Raw genomic sequence first — 8,225 nt, 5'->3', positions numbered from 1 at the left:
CTCCTGGCCGCATTTTCTGGGGGTGGGGAGGAGCCTGCGGGCATCGCCAGGGTAAAGGGACCCGGAGCAGGTTAGCCTGCCGGGAGGGGAAGTCAAGGACAGGGAGGGCAGCCAGGCCGCCTCCGTGCGCACTGCACTGCCCTTCCTGTCGCCTTCCCGACTCCGTCCGAGGTACCCTGCGGGGACGGGGACAGGGACCCGAGGCCTCCGGAGCGTGGGGCCGGGTTTGCAGGGTGGTGAACGGCCTGACTTTGCCACTCGCTCCTGGGAACCGCACAGCATGGGGGAGGGTCTTACCGGTCCCCTGGGTCTGGGGACAGCGTAGGTGACTGACTGGCCCCAGGGCAGACTTCCCCCAGCTCTGCCCATCAGTGGGCACCTGACGTGCCCCCGGGGCCTGGCTCAGACAAGGCCCTTGCAGATCCCTCTGCGCTCCCCGTGGGGAGCTGCAGACTGGAGCCTCTGGGGGGGAGCTGGACGGACTGCGGGGGCTTGGCTGGTTGGCCCCCCGCAGCCGGGCTCTCGCACCTCCCCCCGCCTCACCTCAGTTCCCCCATTCTACGCACCCTCCCCTCCTGCTGCCCCCCCAGCCGGGCTCTAGGGCCGGCGTTCGGAGGCCAGCCAGAGGTCACCAGCTGTCCGTGCCCTCGTCCTCCCCGCAGAGGGGCCCCTTCACTGCCGGCGGACCTCCCTGCCCTTGGTTCTCTGCGGCCTTCCCCCACAGGACCCCCATCTCCTGAAGCTTGAGAACCCTCTCATGGGGCCCCGTGCCCCCCCACCCCCCAACCCCACCCATTAACCCAACCCTATAACTGGCCTATGACCCCAGCGTCTCCGAAGGGACTCACACCCCGCGAGCCAACGTCCCTGCCGAGGTCTGCCGCCACCTCCGCTGGGCCCCCCACCCCCCCGCAAACCTGCTGCTGATGTGTCCTCTCCACCCACGGTCTCTGCCCCACCGCCCCCGCCAGAACCAGGGCTGTCTTCTCTCCTCCCTGCCCACCGCCCCACCCCCGCACAGAAGGCCGCCTCATGCTCACCTGTCCACTCACACCCGCCGGCCCCCGTCCTGCTAGGTCTATTTCCAAACGCAGATCACCTCCCCACCCCCGTCTGCTTCAAACCCTCGGAGAGCTGCTGGTGGAGGAACTGCACATTCTTGGCCTGGCCCATGGGCCTGCCATCTGCCCACTGGCCGCTTAGCTGGCCTCCCGCTGTCCCCTAGCCGCTCAGCGCCCGGGCCTGACCTTGCACCGCCTGAGACCCAGGCAAGCCCCACTGCCCAGGGCAGGGATGCACACACCCCTGGGCCCTTCCTGGAGTCCACCTCGCCTTGCCCCGTGGCTGCTGCTGCACCGTCTCCCTTAGCTGTGTCCACATGCTAAGCATGAGGCAAGCAATGCAGGTCCCCTCCCCTCCCCTCCCCTCCCCTTGGCGGCTGGGTCCTCGAGCAGGTCCAGCTCCCTGCCCAGGACTCCCTGCCTGGCCCGTGGCCTAGGCGTGCCAGCACCTGTGAGCTGACCTGCTCGGGGTCAGCTCACAGACCCACCAGGGATTCGCACTGGAAAGAGCCCCAGAGTGCCGACATGCCGAGGGGGGACATCGGTCGCGGCAGGGAAGCTTGGAATGTCGTGAGTGCCACGCGCAAGGACGGCGTTTCCTCGAGAGGCTTCAAGAACACGGCCTCTCCGCTAACCCAGCCCTGGGGGAGCCTCCCTGGGGATGGCCAGGGTCGGAGGTTGGTGCAGGGGCGTGGCGAGGGCCGACAGGCCGGGGGACAGGGAGGAGCGGTGTCTGCCGCTAGAGGGAAAGCCAGGGCCGCACACAGCCGAGGCCCTGGAGGTAAAGGGGGCTCTGGCAGGTGAGCCCAGCAACAGGACGTCCCGGAGACGGCGTGGGGTGTGAACAGGTGAGGCGAGCGGGGAAGGAGCCATGGAGATGTGCGGAAGAGGGGAGCTCGGAGCAGCTACGGGCCCCGGGCCACAGCGTCAGGAAGTGGCCGGCGGTGCCACAGAGGGACCAGGCTAGGCCCGGGGCAAGGCCAGCACCATATCTTCTTTCTTTCTTTCTTTCTTTCTTTCTTTCTTTCTTTCTTTCTTTCTTTCTTTCTTTCTTTCTTTCTTTCTTCTCTCTTTTGGTAATTTATTTATTTTGTTCGAGAGAGCGAGCTTGTGCTGGGAGGGGCGGGGAGAGACAGTCTCAAGCAGACTCCTCGCTGAGCGTGGAGGCCTAGACGAGGCTCGATCCCATGACCCTGAGATGACGACCTGAGCTGAAACCAAGACTCGGACGCCTAACTGCCTGCGCCCCCTCACCCCACGCATCCCTGCTGGGGCATTTCCACTAACTGCACATCCCACCCAGGTTAGAGAAAGAGAGGCAGCTTGTGACCGGACCTGTGGAGCTGCGTGGAGAAGGCTCCCGTGTGGGCTCGGGGAGCCACCGGGGGTGAAGCGCTATTGCTTTTCCAGGTGGGGAAGGAAGCAGCCTCCAACCCGGGGAGCTAGCCTGCTCCCCTGCGCAAAGCCCTCGTGCTGCAGGAGCTGGCCCAGCGCGCAGACCCAGGCGTTGGTGGCCTCCTGGTCAGTTGACAATTTCATGCCACACCAGTGTCACAGCAGGCAGTCTGGGGTGGATCAAGACAGAAACAAGTCCCCTCCGTGACCACATGTGAACACAGACAAGACACAGCATCGTCCAGGCGTAGGAGACCCACGGCACACGGTCCTGCTTACTGACAGCTTTCCCGCCTCTAGAGGTGTTGAGACACCCAGACCCAGGACACCCCCTTTCCTGCCAGCATGCGATCTGGAGTGAAGCCCTGCTTCCTCAGCCTTCCCCAATTCACCCAAGTGAGCCCAGCCCCTCACGGGTCCTTTCTAGCACCAGTCCTGTGACCCCCGTTGCCTGCCCATCATGACCTGCCTGTCGCCAGGGGTCCCCTCAGTGCAGTGAGGGGTAAGCCCGGCCCGGTGGGCTCAGCGGGCTTCCACCGGAGGGCACCGAAATGGCTACTAACTATACTGAGGCCAAAGGCGGATAACGTTTTCTTCAACCAAAATGTCTATCTCCATAGCCCATCGTCGCATCCATCCTCGTCTTCAAGATGAAAAGACACGAAGCATGCACACACCTCCATCACACTCCCTGCCAAGGAACACGGCCGTGCTGCGGAGAGCCATGCTGGGAGGCTGGCCCAGAACACCGACTTGCGGAACACCCAGGCCAGCACCCCATCCAGGGTCAGGCACACCATAGGTGTCAACTGTGGAGTCAGTGAATGAGCTTCATGTCCCAGAGCCAGGGACAGAGTGTTAAGACTTCAGGACCTCGGCTCAGCCTCAGTGCTAGTGGGAAATTGTCTCGGGAGTGTGGACAGCAAAACTCAAAGCCCAGGAGAATGCACGGAGGCAGGTCAGGGGAAACCAAGTGGAAGAAAGAGGACACACGGAGGGTCTTGAGTGGTCAAGGCCTGGTGTGGAAAACCAAGGATGGGCAGCTCCAGAGTCTGCTGTCCTCCAGGGAAGCACCTGGGAGTGGTTTGAGTAAAGGCAGGAAGATCGGTAGTGACTGTCCTGATGGCACAGGTGGAGAGAGCCCTAAACAGAGAGATGTACCATGTTCATGGATCAGAAGCCTTAATAACATCAAGGCATCAATTCTCTCCAAATTGATATAGAAATTCAACAATACCAATCAAAATCCCAGCAGGCTTACTGTAGAAATTGACAAACATCTTAAAACATATATGGAAATGCAAAAGATGTAGAAAATGCAAAACAATTTTGAAAAGAAAATAACAGAGTTGGAGAACCCACACCACCTGATTTCACGACTTACCATAAAGTGACAATAATCATACGGAGGTCAGCGGAACAGAGTGCGGAATCCGGAACTAAACTTATGCACACATTTTTTAAACAGATGGGAATGGGAAACTGGGTACCACAATTAAAGAAAAAGAAAGAACCTCGGCCTGTACCTCATATACAAAATTAACTTGAAATGGATCTTAGACCTAAATGTAAAAGCCAGATTTACAAAAACTTTAGGTGAAGACTTAGGTGATATCGTCAAGACCCTAGAGGAAGCAGATTTCTCAGCTAAGACACAACAAACACGAACCACTAAAAAAAACCTTTGATAAACTTCAAAGCTTTTGTTCTTTAAAAGACACTGCTAAGGAAATGAAAAGGTAAGCTGCAACTCAGAGAAAATACTCGCAATACACGTGTTTGACAATACTCGAGTCCAGACCAGAGATGTGCTTCTACAGTTTCATAATTAGAAGATGCTTGACCTTAGTTTCAAAAATGGTCGAAAGACTTTAGGAACTCCGTAAAAAAAGATACACAAATGGCCAATAAACACATGTGAATGTTTTCTTTCTTTTTTTTTTTTTTAAGATTTTGTTCGTTTGAGAGAGAGCACGAGCAGGCTCCCCACTGGGCAGGGAGCCCCATCTGGGGTCACGACCTGCACTAAAGGCAGACGCTTGACCTATTGAGCCACCCAGGCGCCCCACACAGGAGTATTTTCAACGTCATTTGGCATCAAGGAAATGCAAGTGAAAGTACAATCAATGCCAGTCCACGTTCACTAGAAAAGCGAAACGAAAACATTTACAGTAACGAGCGCGGGCGAGGACTCGGGGCCGCTGGCGGAAGAGCGCAATGGTACAGCCATTTGGGAAAACAACTGGGCGGTTTCCTATAATGTTAAACAGATACTTACCATAGGACCCTGCAAAGCCACTCCGAGATTTTCATCCAAAGATTGGAACACAGTTGCTCGTGGCTGCTTTATTCGTAATTGCCAGCCTTGGGCATGACTGAAACGCCCACGAGCAGGTGAACGGAGAGGCCAGCCGTGATGGTTGTGGAGGGAGCCCTACTCGACCATGAAAAGCAGCACATTCCCTACACACGCCGCACGAGTGGGTCTCTAAACCACCCCGCTGAGCGGAAGCCAGACACTAACGGACACATGTGTAGAAATACATACACGATGATACAGAAAAGACCGTTAGCACCACAGGTGGAGGTGGGGCTCGCTGGAGCGCGGCACACGGAAACTCTCAGGGTGACGGGAATGTTCAGACGTTGCTGCAGCAGCGGTCACAGGTGTGCACGACCGTGACAGCTCACGAAGCGCGGGATGGTGAGATCCAGCCCCGCGCCAGGCTCCCTGCGCAGCCCACAGTCTGTTTGACGTCCCTTCTCCCTCCGCCTCTGCCCCTCCTGCTCTTGCTGGCCCTCTCTAAAAGAAATGATCTTTAAAAAGAAAAACTCATAAATTGTTCTTTTAATTTTATTTATTTTTTATGCTTTTTTTTTTATTTGAGAGAGAGAATGAGCAGGGGGAGGGTCAGCGGGAGCAGCAGACCCCCCGCCGAGCAGCCTCCCACGGGTGACTTGCTCACAGCCGCCGATCTTCCAGAATGTTTTTTACCTCGTGTGAAAGAAGACGGTGATTTTCTTTCTGCACCCGACTCACAGCGCTACTATCCTGATTGAGACCCACATCGCCTCCCAGGGAGCCCCAGCCTCTCGGTCGCTGGCCACCCCGTCTCCAGCCTTGAACCAGACAAACACCGACGGACGGACATCGCCCCCAGCTTCAAGCCTTCCGAGAGCGGCCCGGCCGGCACTAGTCTGAGCGGGGGACTGTGGCCAAGTCCCCCTCTGGCCCAGGCCTTGCTCCCAAGCGTTCACCGGCCACCACGCCGTCCCCTGAAGACAGGGGGCTGAGGACGTGTGCCCTCAGCCCTCGACACTCGAGCTGCTCAGTTCGGGGTGCTTGGCCTGAGAAGTAGCTGAGAGGTGACCCGGGAAACTGGAGGGGACCCCAGCTCCCGCCAGCATCTGACCAAGTGCAGCCTCCTCCTGGGGGTGCCCTTTCTAGCAGCGTCTCCAAGTATCTGTCCACCGTCTGTCCTTGTCCGTCTGCCCATCTGCCCACCCCTCCACCAGAAGGTCCCGGCCTCTGTGCCCCTCGCCGCCTCCCACCGGGGCCTGCTCCCTCCCCCTGCCTCGGCCGGTGCAGGCCCCTCCCCTCAGGATTTCATGCTCCTTCAGGTGCCCCCACCACTCTGCTGGATCAGGCACCCCTGTGTGTGCCCAGGGTTTCGTGCACATCTGCACGGGGCTGGGACAGGCCCAGGTCACAGGTGGCTGGGCGGAGGGGCAGACGGGGAGGTAGAGGGGAGGACTGTGGCACAGGGGAGGAATCCATGGCTTGTGGCTAAGGGACCGCCCAGAGCCACGCAGCCAGTGGAGGGGGGCTGAACAGCCAAGAAAACCCAAAGGCTGGCGAGAAACTCAGGGCAAAGGGCGGACCAGCAGCCCCTCATCAGCCACCGACAGTGGGAGCCTAATAAACGGGGCGGGGGGGGCAGGTTGCAGACACGGGGGAGGGGTGTTTACTGGAAGACCAGCTCGTGGGAGGGTGGGAGGAGGGCGTGGGCTTGCGGCTTGTGAGCCTGAGCCCCAGCTGGAGCCGGGGAAGTTGTGACACGGGGCAGGGCGTGGCCCAGCACGGCTGGGGCCCAGGGACCCAGGGACGCAGGGACGCGGCAGGAGTCGGAGGACAGAGCATTTTGCGGTGCGTTCAGCGCATGTGAGTTTTGCTGTTCTCACATTTCTCTGGGACATATTTGCACATAAACAAACCAAACCTGCCTTATGCCCCTAATGTTCGCACGGACACCGGCCCCGCCGACGCTGGGCGCGGCAACTGCCCAGGATTCTCTCGCTCAGCCCCCTGCTTGACACCACGACAGACTAAGGGTCCCGGCTGACCGGGCAAGAGGCCCGCCACTCAGCTGCACCCAAACCTGTAGGACAGTGCTGGTCAACCCAAGGCCCGGGGACCCAGGAAGGCGGAGGAGGGCTCCCTGCTTGAGGGACAGCGGCCCCCCTCCCCTGCGCTGTGGCATGAAAAGCTGACAGACATTGTAAATGGCCGCAGCAGGCAGCGGGGACACGGGGGCACAGCCAGGATCGCCAGGCCCTGGCCGGGGGCAACGCGGCTCCTTCCAGGGACCATCGCCCACACTCTGGGTGGACAGAGGGCTCCAGGTTCAAGGTCCCTGTTGTTTAACAACTTTTTGCCTTGCAACATGGCTTTTACAGGGAAACATGCAAAGAATCCTGAGCCGAGAAGGGCGCAAAGGTCCCTAGAGGGCTCCCGAGGTGGGAGCTGAGCTGAGTCTCAGGAGGCAGACGCGAACGGGGATGGGATGAACTGTGCAAGCCAGTGACCCGAGACCGGAGTGGGGACAGCCGGCTCAGCGCGAGCAAGGCGGACACGGGAGGTGTGTGTGCGTGAGTTCCCAAGGAGCCCATGAGGCTGCAGACCGATCCCAGCATGGGGCCAGGAAGAGCAGGGAGAGCGCAGGGAGCTGCCGCCACCGCCCCTCCCCCCACACCTGCCTCCACACTGCGCTCAAGTTTTGAAGCTTTGGGTGAAGCTCTTACTGTCTGCAAACTTCTGCTACCGTAGCCCAAGTCCAAGCCCAGCAGACGTGGCCATCAAAGGACACTTGCGTATACGGTAGGAAAATGACCACAGGATGAGAAAATTGGAATGAGGGGCACCTGGGGGGCTCAGTCAGTGAAGCCTCTGCCTTCAGCTCAGGTCATGATCCCGGGATCCTGGGATCAAGTCCCACATCGGGCTCCCTGCTCCACGGGGAGGATCTCCCCCTGCTTATGTTCTGACAAATAAATAAAATCTTTCTTTTTTTTTTTTTTTAAAGATTCCATTTATTTATTTGACAGACGGAGATCACAGAGAAGCAGGCAGAGAGAGAGGAGGAAGCAGGCTCCCTGCTGAGCAGAGAGCATCACGCAGGGCTCCAGCCCAGGACCCTGGGCTCATGACCCGAGTCGAAGGCAGACGCTTTAACCCACTGAGCCACCCAGGCACCCCAATAAAATCTTTCTTTTAAAGATTTTATTTATTTACTCGACACAGAGAGAGAGATCACAAGCAGGCAGAGAGGCAGTCAGAGAGAGGGGAGGGAGGCAGGATCCCTGCCGAGCAGAGAGCCCGATGCGGGGCTCGATCCCAGGACCCCGAGATCATGACCTGAGCCGAAGACAGACGCTTACCCACTGAGCCACCCAGGCGCCCCTGACAAATAAAATCTTAAAAAAAAAAAAACTGGAACAAAGAAGAAATGAGAGGCCAGAAAGCGGGTGAGCACAGAGCCGCACGGGGAG

This window comes from Martes martes, assembly GCF_963455335.1.
Source record: "Martes martes genome assembly, chromosome: 4".
NCBI lineage: Eukaryota > Metazoa > Chordata > Mammalia > Carnivora > Mustelidae > Martes > Martes martes.
The sequence above is the reverse complement of the archived record's forward strand: the minus strand, read 5'-3'. Positions refer to the sequence as shown.